This window comes from Ranitomeya variabilis, chromosome 3 (genome assembly GCF_051348905.1).
Source record: "Ranitomeya variabilis isolate aRanVar5 chromosome 3, aRanVar5.hap1, whole genome shotgun sequence".
NCBI lineage: Eukaryota > Metazoa > Chordata > Amphibia > Anura > Dendrobatidae > Ranitomeya > Ranitomeya variabilis.
In genome coordinates this window covers 673,919,863-673,936,495 of record NC_135234.1, presented here as the reverse complement: position 1 = coordinate 673,936,495, position 16,633 = coordinate 673,919,863, and positions in this window count along the sequence as shown.

Genomic DNA, 16,633 nt, shown 5'->3' with positions numbered 1-16,633 from the left:
GAGGAAGCAACAGAATTAGGAAGGGAAAGGAGAACAAAAATTGGGAGGGGAGATATGCAGAAAAAGTAATATTGACCAAATGTATATCAGACAGGAGGTTAAGCTACCCGCTAAAAATGGTACCTTTACAAAAACAACTAGAATTAAGTTGTTTATTTAAACCATGGGGTTCTTTTGTGTAGCCATGCTGATCTACTTATATATCTAGAATCTGTTATGACTGGCTTTTTGTCATCAGGCACCATAGATACCTGAAAGTTTGCATTCCATACCACATATAAAACATGGCTCATTGTGGTTCATTCGCAGGAAGACCACATATGGGAGAAATAGTATGGGACGGCATTATATCAAGAGGGGATCGACCCTGAGGTGCTGAGGATTAGATAATATGGAACCGGTCATCTAAGGATAAGATAAGTAGTCCTGTGGCATATATATTTCTTTAGTTTGGATAGATTTTCTGATAGTCAGTCCATAAGTTCTGGACTAAGCTGAAATTTTAAATATACATACCACTGATGCATATCAAATATCAGGAGGGGAACACCCTGTAAGGGACATAGAAAATAACAGGGCAAAACTCCACTGAAATATATATCCTACAAAGAACTACGGAGTATGGACACCCATCGATTTGTAAAAACAATAACAACTTTATTGAGAAATCATATACACAAATGATAAACAACAATATAAAAGGACAAGGTACACGTTCAAGCACATGTATGGCGGGACAACCACACTGAAAAGTAGCACCTGGGGCTTAGAAATGACACGTGCAGATACTCACATAGGGGCAAATTTGTTCACTCAGTAGCTAGTAACAATAATTATAAAGTGCATAGTGCTATGTATGAGTGGCAATTATGCCCCAAGGTGAACTGCATCATGAATCATAAGTCAAACAGCATAATGGAAGAGTCCAGCTCTTCCTGTCATTCTTACCCAAGTATCCTGAGGTGCCAGTGTGTGCCCGATTAGCCCCGACGCGCGTTTCGCGTGAGCTTCCTCGGGGGGACATGTTTGTGTGTCACGCTGGGCTGTATTTATGGGTATATTGTCAGCTGGAAAAGCCATCACGCACTTAATTTGGCGCATGCGCGCCGCCGTCTACGGAGCGTCGCACGTCCCATCCCCGGCATCTACGGCGCTGCGAGCAGGCAGAGGGAAAACCCTCAAGACGTCACTTCCTGCTCCACCGCTACTATATGCCGAAGAGGGTGACGTGCAGGCACCGTTGCGGCGCGCATGCGCGCGTACGTTCACGGCCATTTTCCTCAAGGGAGCAACTATGGGCAGCAGCGGCAGAGCTAACTAAGGTATGCATAAATGGGGCGAACACTCTTATCCCCATAGATTTATATGAAATCCCCACATAACACTAATTAGAATGTGCAACAGAATACATAATACCCCAAATGAGTGAAATCGTGCAATTAGTGCAATGGCGCTTGTATGTAATGTCACCTAATAGACATAATGCCGAATACTCGGCCATCAATACTGTAGATAGGAATAAAGCAGTACAACTGTCACAAAACAGTGGCAGTCATGTCAAAAACCACCTCATCCATCTAACAAGGAGTGAGAAAAACCAACCCAATATATGTGATAAATAAAATAAAGTGCAGAAAGTGCGAGATGTAAACCAATACTGTGAAACGTCTAAATATAATTACCAAATGATCGAAAAAGTGCCCAGTACTAGACTCGGGCACTTCTTCCACCCCCGTAGAAAAGAAAAGAAGATATGTCCGTTGCCCCAGTGTTTTAACCCTGACAAAGTACTGCTCCCACTCAAGGCCTATGCCCCTTACACAAAAGATCCTCCGAACAAAAGAGGGATAATCAGAGAAAAAAACAGAATAAAATGCAAAAGTATATAACAAAAACAGAAAAAAAGGGAAATAATATAAATTATTATATCATATATAAAGGGGCAATTCCTCCAATATGTAACATCACCCCTTTGTTGCTGTCATACAATATCGTAGTCATTACATCGTTCATATATAACATATTCTGTCAATAATTTCAATGTTCTTCCAGATTCTTCAAATGTCCGGGGATACGGCCAGCAAAACATCCAGATGTCACGAATACGCCCAGACAAACACCAACGATGGAAAGGAATACGTGTAAAGGTACTACAAATAAACAAGGACACACAAAATTAAAATCCAGAAATAGGGAATCATAACGGACCCGAAACTAGAGATTTTATAAGAAGGATGCGAAGCTAATCTGTTCATTTAACCCGTGTGGCGACATAGTACCCAAAATGTTGATCCATCGGCATTCCAATTGTGCAAGTTTTTTCTTTAAATCCCCGCCTCTTATTCCCCCCCTAACGTGATCAATTCCAAAGACACTCAGTTCTTTCGGATTACATCTATGATACTGTTTGAAGTGTCTCGGTATTGACTTGAGAGCTACATCATCATTTGCCTCTTTGGCAGCCATAATATCTCTAACATGCTCCCGTGTTCTGACCCTCAGTTCACGTGAGGTCAGACCGACATAGGATAGATTACATGTACACTTAGCCATGTAGACCACAAAAGTGGTACTACATGAAATGTAATCTGTAATTTTGAACTGTTTCCCATCCACAGAGGCAAATGATAGTGTTCTTACATGATTACGACACGCCAGGCAGTCCCCGCATGGGAAAAAGCCCCATTTTCTTTTTCCAGCGCCAAAGATAGGAGGAATCTTAGTTACATAATGGCTTTTGACCAGGATATCTCTTAAATTTTTCCCCCTCCTTGCAGTCATGAGGGGTTCTTCCGAGAGACAATCCGCCAAAGCCGGCTCTGTTCTTAATATAGGCCAGTGTCTCCTCAGGATATTCCTCATTCTTCCCCACTGGTGGTTGAATGTGGATATGTACCTAATTTTATCATCCTTCTCTTTAGTTTTGGGAACATAGGATAGAAGATCACCTCTTTTTTGATTTTTAGCTCGGAGATACCCTCTTTTTATACTCCTATTACTGTATCCACGTGACCTAAATCTCTCCCCAAGGTCCACAGACTGTTTCGAGAAGGCCTCCTCCGTAGAACAAATCCTCCTCATCCTTAAAAATTGCCCAATGGGAATAGCCCCAATAGTGGAGCCAGTGTGAGATGAGGAGGCATGAAGAAGTGCGTTCACCGAGGTGGCCTTCCTAAACACGTCCGTGCCAATGGATCCATCAGTCTGAACATGTAACATGATGTCAAGGAAGGGAATACTCACTCTACTAAAATTATACGTAAGCCTGATGTTGAGGCTATTACAGTTCAAATCCTGCACGAATGAATGTAGATGTTCCACGGACCCTTGCCAAATAAACAAAATATCATCAATGTACCGATACCACCCCAGTACTTGGGGGGCGGGGTGTGCGCCCCCAAATATAGCTCTCTCCCAGTATCCTAGAAACAAATTAGCATAAGAGGGCGCACACGCCGCCCCCATCGCGGTCCCGCGACTCTGGAGGTAGTATCGGTCCTTAAAAGTAAAACAATTATGTGTCAGGATGAACTGCAGGAGCCTCAACACCAGGCTCACCACATCTGAGTCGATGCTACTTGACTCAAGAAAAAAAGTTACTGCCTCCATCCCATCATCATGGTGTATGGAGGTGTAGAGTGTTTCAATATCTGCCGTCACCAACAACATGTCTGGCTCTAAAAATAGACCGTCCACTCTCCTCAGGACGTCCGTAGTGTCCCTGACATAGGAGGGTAAGGTTTCTACTTGCGACTTAAGGTAATAGTCAATGTATTTACATACTGGGTCACAGAGCCCCCCTATGCCAGAGACAATCGGACGCCCCGGGGGATTGACTGAGTCTTTGTGGACCTTGGGGAGAAGGTAAAACGTGGGCATAATAGGACATTCTACCATTAAACCATCAAATGTTTTTTTGTTGATGGTTCCCTGATATAAGGCCTCCTCCAACAAATCCGTGAGTTCCCTCATGAATGTAGGTAGAGGATTATGTGGAAGCAGAGTATATGTCTCCTTATTCCGCAGCTGTTTAAATGCCTCTTTTTCGTATTTATCAATAGGCCAAACAACCACATTCCCCCCCTTGTCAGAGGGTTTTATCACCACATCCTGCAGATCCCGTATCTCTTGCAGGGCTCTTCTCTGACTTCGTGTAAGGTTATCTTTCTTGTTTCTGTTACTGATAGTTTTCAAATCAGCAGCCACAAGATTGGTAAAAATTTCTACCTGCGGGCAGAGTGACAGGGGAGGGAATGTGGTTGACTTGGCGTAAATAGATGGCGGAGGCATACCTGGAGGGGGGTTGGCAGATTCGTTTTCCAGTTCTTCCAAAATGGCGAGAGTCTCTTGTTCAGACACCATATTCCCCTCCGGTGAGGAACGAGAATGCAGTTTTTTCAGGATAAGTTTTCGTGAAAATAAATTCAGGTCTTTTAATGCTGTGAAATAATCATAATTATTGCATGGGGAAAAAGAAAGGCCGAGACCAAGAACTTCACATTGAGTCTCTGTAAGAGTATGTTGCGACAGGTTAATTACCTCAAGTGTGGCGTTAAGCTGAAATTTTGTCTGGGATATATGAGTTATGAATGATTGCCACACTAAGGGATTGTAGATTCGCATATATGTAACAACCTCTGGACATCTCCGAGTATCAGCACTTTTAAAGCACTGTAGCACCTTAACGTCTGTTGTTTACCTGATAAGGGATATAGTAGGGTATTAGCCGTCGAGGAGCGGGGGCGCCAATTACGCGTATTTTGTGAATAGGGTGCCAACCTCCGCTGACAAGCAGGGACAAGACAAGGACAGTCCCACTTTGCCACTATATCTTTGTGGATTAATTTCTAATCATGACAGTCGGCACTTTGTGTATATGAACAAATATCTATCCCACCCCTTAAGGGCCCAATAGGGTTAGTAGGGACAGTCGACGGTGAGCGGGGGTGCCATTTGCACAGGTAATTAGGGTGCCAACCTCCGCTGGTAGGTAGGGTGCATCTAGTGGAGTGCAGGGTTAGGCACCACCTGGGCCTTTCCTATTGAATGCTGTTGTATGGTGATGGTTTGTTTAGTGCACTATTAGGGTATTTTTAATAAGTAATTGCAGCGCCCCAGAGTCCTGGTCGTTGCAGTACTGATGCTCCGCCGCTAAAGGGAGTGATGGTACGTCTGATGGCACTGAAGGAGTTCACCTGAACAGGTATCACAGGCACCAATACACTTCACAGTCTGGCCTCCAGGGGGAGCTAAGGGCGCTATGTATTAGGCCACTCCTCACAATCTGGTAAAACTGGGGGTTAGATAGAAAGTTAGAGAGAAAACTGACTGGGTTGGAACCAAGCAACATCCTGTGGCAAAGGGTGTTGTAGGGGAAGATTCAGGGGGGTCCCTGTCAGGGGTGGGATCCTGACAGAGGCCTAGCGAATAGAGAAGGTTAAGGAACCGCGCCTGCACTACATCGCGGCGGTATCTCAAGAAAGGACAAGAAGCGAGGTTTATTGTGAAGCAGTGAGAAACGAGATCGCAGCAATAAGGAGATAATACCGATAGGAGTCGTGCTGTAAGACCGAGGCAACATCCTATTGAGGCGCGCAGCCCGTGGCCAGAACGCTGAGGAAGTATTAGGCTCTAAGCAATACTTCAAACAGAGGCAGGACAGTTGATTTTAGGTTGGCTGTCTCACCAAAATCACCTAAGAAGACATAGGGGGCAACTGTGGGAGAGGGGCGACACTAGGGTCCCAGAAGAACTCCAGGCCTTCCCGTCATACGGGTGCGTCCTATCCATATCCTCTGGGGGACGGAGAAGAACATCAGAACAGACAAGAGTTGTGGGAAATAACATCAGAAACAGACACAACAGTTGTGAGGACAATCCCGTTGTGCTCAGCAGGGAGGTACTACAACACACAGGCGCTAGAAGGTAGGCACAGATTTCCACCTGCAAAGGGAACTCTGGAGGTGCCATCGGACCGGCCGGTCTCTTGCAGCCCTGTTAACCGTACTCTGGATTGAGGACCTTGAAGCCTTCAGTAAAGAGGTAAAGAGACTGCAACCCTGTGTCCTCGTTATTCATCGCGACCTGCACTACGCACCACCACTCACACCCTTTCATTGGACGCCCCTTAGCAGGGTCACGGACCGGGTCTAGCCACCGTGACAACCCCAGAACTGAGATAGAGAGGCCCGGTGCCGAGTACCCCGCGGCCCTGCATCTGGGGGCGCTCCAAAACTTGGCATCACGAACAGGATCTACTTAAGCCTGAAGAATCAAGTCATGTGTGCCTTGGAACTGTGATTTACTGTGCTTGGACTGTGACTCATTGCACTGCTGTTACCACCAAAAGTTCCCGCCAAAACCGCCGCCATTACAGCGCCAAGAAGAGCGCAGGAGAAGAAGGGCGTGGAAGTGGGCGTACGTGAGCTGAAGAGCGCGAAAAATCATGGCCGCCCAGTCTAAGTATTACTGCACCGTGAGGACGTGTCCGTCAGCAGCCGAGATACGCCTCCTAATCCTCAATGGTGGACGGAGGCAGAGAAAACGGAACCGCCCACGAAGGAGGGAGCGGGAAAAAGATCAGGAAGTGACCCTCGTGGAGGATGAGATGGCTGATCGCTCAGACCCAGAATGTGGGGTTGAAGTGGAAAACTCCCCCAACTACCCGGAGGAGCGTAGCAGCCCCGTCTCTACAGCCGATGTGGGTCTCCTGCAACTCGAGATGGAGGATCTAATCAAACAACTTCTCCAGCTGCGGATGGAGGCCAAGACTGCATCCCAGGAAACGTCAGCGGGGGGTCCCCTGACCTCGGTCCCTGCACCGCTGCTCGGGTTGCTGCCGACGTCTCCACCGATGTCACCACCAGTGGAGCCAGCTGCGCGGGAGGACGTTGCACCGGCCGGTAAGCTCGAGGACCCTGCCCCATTAGCAGAGGGCCTGCTGATAGGCCCAGTTGCAGCGCCACCTCCCCCTGGGACCCACCGACTCCAGCACCTCCTTCCCTGGGACCAGGCCACCGGCATGGAGCACCTTTTAAAGGCTCCGATCACACCAGTTGCCCTGCCGGGCGCAGTCTATGCCGAGCGCACGGTGTGCCGCTGGGTGAACCCCGGGTCTGACTTTATGGGGTTCCCCGGGGTGGTGACTCAAGAAGGAGAGATGGTGCTGGCCCTCAGCTGGGAGGAATACCAGGCCCAGCTAGAACAGCAGTGGAAAAAGAAAGAGAACGTGTACCAGGCCGGGCTGGAGGCCCATCACCAGAAAGACTTGGCAGTAAAGGACCGGGCCCGCAGGGACCCCAGCGCTCATCAGGCCCCGCGCAGGCAGGGCATCGTCATCGCCTTTAAGCTCCGCGGAGGCTGGGGCTTTATTAAAGAACCGGACTTGTATGCCGAGGTGTTTGTTAACAGGAGGGATGTCGAGGCCCACCTGAGGGAGGGTCATCCGGCCGGGGACCTCTACCCAGGGGACGAAGTCACCTACACCCGGCACTTTGGGGAGAAGGGGTGGTTCGCTTTGAACGTCCATAAGAAAAATCCCATCCAAGGTGCTCGCAAAGCAGCCCCCTGTGGTGAAGACACCCTCCTGTGACCGAACCACCGTCACCACAAAGACTACGGTGGTTACTCCAACTTGTACTGTGGTAAAGACCACCACCTGCACCGGTGATACCACCACCACTGTGGTGGTCGGAGGATTGGCAGCGGTGGTAGCTGGTGCCCAAGCTGGCGTTGGGACCCGAACGGTGGCTACCCAGACCCCTATCTGGGACAAGGAGGCCACCTCCAGATCAGCCAGAACCTGAGTAAGCATAAATGCTTTACAGAATGTATATAGTTAACTGTTCGTCTTTTTGTGTTTTTCCTGCTGCTATAACCCGACTAGGGTTATCTCTTAAAGGGATCCCTTAGTTGACCCGGGATCCCTATTTTTGCCTTTTTGATTGGTTCATCACTGTTTTAAATACTACCGAATCATGGACGGTGAATGATTCACAAACTGTTTTGTACATAGTTCGCACCTTATTAAAGGTGCCCCCTACTGGTTTTACAAGAGAAAGGACTCTTTGCGAAGAAACTGTTCCTGGAAACAGTACAGGAGTTCTGGCCTTACACGAACTGGCAGCTTGAGAAGTTGCGCTACCTCCAAGAGACTCGGTTCCCTCTTAAAGGGAACGTTCACTAATAGCACTTAAAGTATAATGTTGCCTTAAGAGAAGTAATAATACTGTTTATATGTAGTTAGTTAGCTATAAGAAAATGTTTGATAATGTTACTAGAGATTGAAGGACAGGGAAGTGAACCCATACGGGTTAGATGGTGAGTCCTCCGAAGAGCCATAGAGAGATGGTTCAGTGTTACTGTACTACGAAAAGAGGCAGTAGGCCTGGGCAGATAGACAGGCGGTCCTGCATAAGACAAATCAAGAAGAAAGTGTTGCACTTAGAAGAGAGAAGTGATAAAAGTTAATTTATATCTTAGGAGTTTTTATAGTCAGCCTTTAGTGGATTCAGCTTATACGTCCTTAGAGGCAAAGTTAAATTATTGTTCAGAATTTGCACTCAGTAGAATACCCGGTTGGGTAATAGAAGTTATTTATAGACTGTTATTTAAAAATAATAAACCATGTTTGTAACGTTCAAGAGTCCGCACCTCCCATAAAGGGAAGCATTGTTACTTTCACTTGTTAATTGTTTACTGCAAAATTTGTATGTCTTTTGCTGACATGTATTGTTGTTTTCTTCCCAGTCCGGGAACTCTGGATTTAACCGGGGGGGAGTGCAGCGCCTCAGAGTCCTGGTCATTGCAGTACTGATGCTCCGCCGCTAAGGGGAGTGATGGTACGTCTGATGGCACTGAAGGAGTTCACTTGACCAGGTATCACAGGCACCAATACACTTCACAGTCTGGCCTCCAGGGGGAGCTAAGGGCGCTATGTATTAGGCCACTCCTCACAATCTGGTAAAACTGGGGGTTAGATAGAAAGTTAGAGAGAAAGCTAACTGGGTTGGAACCAAGCAATATCCTGTGGCAGAGGGTGTTGCAGGGGAAGATTCAGGGGGGTCCCTGTCAGGGGTGGGATCCTGACAGAGGCCTAGCGAATAGAGAAGAACGTTAAGGAACCACACTACTGCACTACATCGCGGCAGTATCTCAAGAAAGGACAAGAAGCGAGGTTTATTGTGAAGCAGTGAGAAACGAGATCGCAGCAATAAGGAGATAATACCGATAGGAGTCGTGCTGTAAGACCGAGGCAACATCCTATTGAGGCGTGCAGCCGGTGGCCAGAACACCGAGGAAGTATTAGGCTCCAAGCAATACTTCAAACAGAGGCAGGACAGTTGATTTTAGGTTGGCTGTCTCACCAAAATCACCTAAGAAGACATAGGGGGCAACTGTGGGAGAGGGGCGACACTAGGGTCCCGGAAGAACTACAGGCCTTCCCGTCATACGGGTGTGTCCTATCCATATCATCTGGGGGACAGAGAAGAACATCAGAACAGACAAGAGTTGTGGGAAATAACATCAGAAACAGACACAACAGTTGTGAGGACTATCCCGTGGTGCTCAGCAGGGAGGTACTACAACACACAGGCGCTAGAAGGTAGGCACAGATTTCCACCTGCAAAGGGAACTCTGGAGTTGCCATCGGACCGGCCGGTCTCTTGCAGCCCTGTTAACCGTACTCTGGATTGAGGACCTTAAAGCCTTCGGTAAAGAGACTGCAACCCTGTGTCCTCGTTATTCATCGCGACCTGCACTACGCACCACCACTCACACCCTTTCATTGGACGCCCCTTAGCAGGATCACGGACCGGGTCTAGCCACCGTGACAACCCCAGAACTGAGATAGAGAGGCCCGGTGCCGAGTACCCCGCGGCCCTGCGTCTGGGGGCGCTCCATAATCAATAAAGGATAAAATTTTAACTTCTCTCATCCCCAACAACAGTACTACAGTCAGTAAGTGTGAGTACTTTACTTCAACCCCCTTTCCCCATCCTTTTCCCCTTAATTGAGGTACTTCACCTCTCTGGCCATTACTTCTAGGCTGACCGATGCCTTGTAACTACCACCTGAGGCACTCTTTGTCTCACATTCCCTGCTCTCATCCATCTCATTAACTCCTGAACTTGCAAGCTCGGTATTGCATTGCAAGGTTTTCTGCCAAAGTTCCCATCTCCAGAGAACCACTCACACCTTCTGTCACTTTCTCTTGCCTCTTTCCTAGATCTCGCTAATTATTCCCTTGGTCTCCACTCACTCCAGGGACACCCATGATATGCAACTCTGCTTACTCATAAGACCATATGTCTGCTTCTGCTGCAGCATGGGCCCTATTTGACTAGTGTACGGCATCACGATTTGGAATCAGGGGAAGGAAGTTTTTGGTGAAACGATGGTATGCATTTGAATGTGATTGGAATTTAGTTATGAGCACTGTCCATCCAGGAAGGGAAGGAATGCGTTTTGGAGTTGGCTGGGGGAGCACGCACTTGAGGTGTGAGTATGTTTGCGGTGGCAGTGGAGGGGTCTTTAGAGTTGGTGGAATTTCTTATGGGGGACATTATATGGATGGTTCTATTCAGGATGGAATTACAAGAAGCTGATCTGGCACTCAGCAGGGCTGTGGATGGGGGTGTACCCTGGGAGCCAGTGGTGGAGTTCTTTTACTACTGATGGTGGTGTGGTGCCTTCGAGATGGAGGTTACAGCTGGAGGTAAAATAATCCTATTGTAATAATTATGTAGGTACTAAGGAATCTGATAGCGTGGGATAAAGCCAGTCTGAGAGAAAAGCTGCAGTAAATGATGTATTTAAACAAAACAGAAATGCAAACAGAACTAACACAGATATTCCTGCAATTGTAACGAGGTGCTCAGCACAATATGGTAATCACAGCACAGTGAATAGCGGGACGCGACCGCTAATATGAACCAGTCCAGTAAGGATATGACGAGGGGGCAAACAAGACACTTGACAAGAAAGTCCAGTAGGTTATTAGTGGAAATGCACACAGTACTTAAACTTGACAATCCAGCAGAAGTGAAGTAGAAATGCACACAGTACTTAACGAGGAAATCCAGCAAAACTTGATCACACGTGCACACAGCACTTGTTTGTGGAAGTTCAATAATATGCAGGTGGTGCATTGAGCATGAAGTCCTGGTGAAAGAGGATAAAGGGAAAAAGAGGGAGAGCACTATCTAAGCGTAGTAGATGAGTACAAAACTCTCTTGGTGAGAAAAGCAACACTAGAATCTTGCTCACCTGGTGTGGTTGTGCAAAGAGGCACAACACTGGGAAAAGATTAGCAAACAAGGGAAATCCTTCCACAGGTATGCTGCTAGTCACAGCAATTCCAGAGGTGAGATGCAGCTCAAAGGGGCGAGGAAGACTGCAAGTAGTGAGCAGCTGAAGCAGGGAGTTCCCCAGAACACAGGCAGAAGCTCAGGAGCCAGCAGCACAAAATACTCAGGCACAGAACACCACATGACTCGGACTTAAATAATCAGGACAGACAGGAAGTTCCATGACAGGGTGAGATCCAAGACTCCATCTTGGATCAGGGCAAACAGGAACAAGGGAAGTCCGGAATCCTTACACCTATTGGAAAACACTTTGTTTTCCATGTATCAGATCTTGTAGCTTCAAGGACCTCCCACAATTTCAGTAATTTAAATTTGGTTATTGTTATTTTTTGGTAATAAATGGCCTAACTACTTGCCTGTTCAGCCTGGTGCCTATTTCTGCTAGCTCAGAGAGGTCTCAGAGGACTCTGCTGCTTCATTTGACTTCACATCAGCAGAGCAGCTCTTCCTCTTTGTCCTGTCAATGGAGCATGACTGGTTACGATATTCTAATTGACAGACAGCTCCAGGCAGTTAGGTAGTGGCGAGCCGACTGTCAATCAGCATGACATCGGCAGAGACACCCCGTCAGTAGAGCACTGCAGAAATGAAGAAGCTGTTCTGTTGATTTGATGTGACTGTAAGTCACGGAATCGCTGGCAGGAGCAGTCTGTGATCACTTTAAGCCACCAGAGATCAGCACCAGGCAGAACAGGCAAGTAGTTAGCAAACCTGCCTATAAGATCTTAGCCCTATAGTTAAAAATAAGGAGTGTCCGAATAACCCATTAAAAAAAGTGGAACTGGCAACTGAATAGTGGAATTAGAGGGTATTATTGAATATATAGCACAAGACTCAGATGAGTGTTATCCACTGTTTTGATGGATAGCATCACACTCAGATGACACTGCATGTAAAAGATGGAGAAACTTTTTTTTCCTCTATATCTGAGAAAATCGGATCACACGCTGATCACACTCTGATCAGATTGTAATTACCATTACTGGAATACCCTTTTCATTTTTATAAAAGGTTGGCTGACTCACTTTTCAACCTTAATGCTCAGTGACAGGGGCGTAACTACAACAGGTGCAGGGGCTGCAATCGCACCCGGGCCCTGGAGCCTAGGGGGCCCTAAAAGTCCCTTTGGCCTATAGAAAAAGACTATTGCTATTAAAGATGTAAAATCTTTTGGGGCCCCGGTGAAGCTTTTGCATTGGAGCCCATGAGTTTCAAGTTACGCCACTGCTCAGTGATGTCACAGCACAGAACTAATTCTAACAGTGATGTCACAGAATGTAGACAATGCACACCATTATCTCTCTCTGCATGTGGATAATACACACAATGAAGCCACAGTACAGATATAATAAACATAGTAAGGTTGCAGAACCAGGATAATGGACACGGTGATTTCACAATACAGAAATGAAGCAGTAATATCTCTGCACAGTGCCAATAAAGCCATTGTTTCACAGTGCAGGGATAATACGCACAGCGAGGCCTCAGCATAGGTATCAATATAGTAGTGTCACAAGAAAAAGATAATAAAAAGTAATACCTCTGTTAATTGGCAACACATATAATAGTGTCACAGTATATGAATAACAAGCACAGTTATGTCACAAAGCATAAATAATAATGCCATCATAGATTACGGCTAATTATTACATTAATGCATACAGAGATAATAAGCACAGTAAAGTCATAGCACTTGGACAACAGATTCAGTGATGTCACAATATATAACTACAAAGTCATATCTGTGCACAGGTTAAAGGGAATCTGTCATCAGATTCAATCTGCCCAATCCATAGGCAGCATGAATCAGTCTGGCTGCGTTATCAAAGTCAGGCTAGAGACACACTAGCGAATTAAAAATCGGTCCGATTTTGATGCAGGACAGTCAGACGAGTGCAATGCAATTGTCATGCAAGTGTCATGCATTTTTTCTGCGAGTATAATCCGATTTTTCACACCTTGCATCCAATTTACATCAGAGTGCAGTGCGATTGCTATCCGATGTGCACGACCCCTGGAAAGGTCTGGGGGGGATTAAGAACCCGACGCGTGTCGCCACCGCCGTGGCTTCATCAGGGGTAAGAAATGGTAGGCGCATACCATTTCTTACCCCTGATGAAGCCACGGCGGTGGCGACACGCGTCGGGTTCTTAATCCCCCCCAGACCTTTCCAGGGCTCGTGCACACTTCCTGTATGGACATGACAAATGGGACTTGCGGTGTGGCTGCATAGGTTGGCAGCTGCATTAGTCATCTCGGACTGCTCCATCACGCTTTCACAGGTCATGTATCCACCCTTTCCCCATTTATTTGTGCTGTAGATTTCAACTGCATGTACGGTTATTGATCCATGCATACAACAGTATATACTTTTCTCATGGATGGTTACGGTGGGTACATGTACCTGTTTTCTATGTTTGTTGGACACAATATATCTTATTGTATTGGGTGTATTTTTTCATTTGCTTGAGCTGAGGGGTCTGGTCATATATGTCACGTGTATATTGGCCACACGCAGGTGTTATATTCTTGTTTGTTAAACATCTCCCTCATTGGTTGCACTGGGTGCTGGATAAGCCAGCCTATGGTTTACTGTTATTTAAGCACTAAACAGCTATTATGTAGTTTGGCTGGTCATACAGGGTCCACTCATTTTTAGTGGACTTCCTAAATATAGGTATATGGTGATATTACATTTTTGGTAAGAACTAGCTAACTGGGGCATTGATTCCTACTTAGCCTATGGGCATAGAATTTTCACCTCTTATACCAGCATTACCAGTACACTTTATCATGTCCTACAACTATCTTTTGTATTAAGTACAGTTATTGAATTACATAGAGCTACTGTGTGCACCTGACCCATGGTCTGGGGGTTTTCATTCCTTCCTCTTTCTCTTTGAGGTGGTCTTCACTATTGATGTTTTTAATGCTTATGTTTTTATGCAACTATTGTTCATGCGGTATGTGTTGTTTGGATTGGAATAAATAAACTTTTTCTATATATAATCATATTTAGGGTGTTCCCCAACCTCTGGTATGTCTCTTTTTCTCTTTGGTTCATGAAATTTCACTTGACATACCTTTGGGCAGATCCCCTGTACTATTTGGTTACTATTGTTGATGGTGCCCTCCCTCTCTGTCTGTAAAGCTGCTGCTGAGTAATGACGGACTATATGGTGGTACAATGTGGATACACACACGGGTTAACTTCACCCTGTGTGAAGGAAGCAAGCCCTGTTGCGTTACAGGGCCGCGGTACTGCACCAAGAGCGCAAGCAAGGAGTCTCAGGACTCAATCCCAAGACACAGGGTTAGAGTACGTTCAGACCACTTGCGCGCGACACTGCAACTGGGGTGTCAAAGTAACAGAAAAATATAACTTAAAGCACAAGACTGCGTGCTGTGCCGCTTTGGCGGACCCCACTAACCACCCAGACTTGGGATAAGAAAGTGGATCGCCCCTGTGGGACAGTGGGGTACTCGGAGCCGGGCCCTTCGGTTCTCAAAGGGGATGTCACGGTGGCTGACCCGGTCCGTGGCCCTAGGGACGTCTGTTGTAAATTGAGGGAAAGGTCTTTTAAGGGATATGTTCGTGACGCCACCTGTGGTATTCGGTCAGGGTTACTGACGCTGCTTAGGGGTCCGCTGGGGTGATGTTATGGCAGCAAGATGGTATACTTTCCCACAGGTGAAGTATGTGGAGCGCCCCCACGTTAAGGACAATGGGGTACTCGGTACCGGGTCTATCTCTCTCGGTTCTGGGGATGTCACGGTGGCCCAACCCGGTCCGTGGCCCTTCTGAGGGGCGTCCAATTAAAGGTGTAAAGTTTGGTGTTCGTGACGCCACCTGTGGTATTCGGTCAGGGTGACCAACGCTGCTAGGGGTCCACTGGGGTGATGGAGTGGCAGCTAGATGGTATACCTTCCCACAGGTGAAGTATGTCCCCAGAGCTTCCCAGATGTGTAGGTGGTGATGGTGGACGATGTAAGGCGCAATGAATAACGAGGACACAAAGGTTGCAGTCTCTTTACCTTTTACTGAAGACTTCAGCGTCCACAGTCCAGAGTACCGTTCACAGGGCAGGCAGGGTCCAGCTGGTCCGAAGGCATATCCAGAGTTCTCTTAACCAGGTGGAAATCAGTAGCCTTCCTACTAGCGCCTGTATGTTGTAGTACTTCCCTGCTGAGCCCCACGGGATAGTCCTCACAACTTTCATGGATGTTTCTGATGTTCTCTCTCTCTGTCCCCCAGATGGTATGTATAGGACAACCTGTATGACTGGGATAGCCTGGGGCTTGTTTGTAGGGACCCTAGAGATGCCCTGACCCCCACAATTTGCCACCGTGTCTCCTTAGGTATTAAGGTCGGGCAGCCAACTTGAAATTGACTGTCCTGCCAGTCTCTGAAGTAATGCATAGTCAATTACTCCCTCGGTGTTCCGGCCACCGGCTACGCGCCTCAGAAGGAGGCTGCCGATCTTGGGGCAGGACTCCTCCCTGTATTATCTCCTTGTGCTGTGACTTCGCTTTTCACTCTCCACAATACAATTCCTTTCTTGTCCTTTCTTAGGAGGCTGCCGCACGTGGGGCAGGTGCAGCTCCGTAGCTTTCTATCTCGTGCTAGACCTCTGTCAGGATCCCACCCCTGACAGGGACCCTCTGTCTGCAGCTCAGATGTTCCTCCTTTTCCCCCTGTCTGCCTGACAGGAACCTTCTGGGTCAAAACCCAGGCAGCATCTGACTAACTTTCTATCCAACCCACCAGTTTTACCCGTATGTGAGGAGTGCCCTAATAGATAGAAGCAAGGCTCCCCCTGGTGGACTGGAGTGTGAAGTGTAGTGTGTGACTTGTGATACCTGGCAAGGTGAACTCCTTTAGTACCATCAGACGTAATATCACTCCCCCTGGTGGAAGAGCGACATTACTGCAACGACCAGGACTCTTTTTTGAAATGCTATAAAACAAATTAATTTAACAGTGCTTCCCTTTATGGGAGGTGAGGACACTTGAACGTTACAAACAAGAACATATTTACATTGTGCAAAAGGCAGATTCGAAACAGTTATTATCTATCTATAGAACCAATTACCCATACAGGTATCCTACCTACTAAGTGCTATCTTATAACAATAATTTAACATTTTCCTTAAGTGCAAAGTCTGTTAACCATCTATCTATGGCTCTCTAGAGGACTCACTAACCCCTACAGGTTCACTTTATTGAAATTCAGAACAGGTTTCACCTCCACTACAGGCTAGAC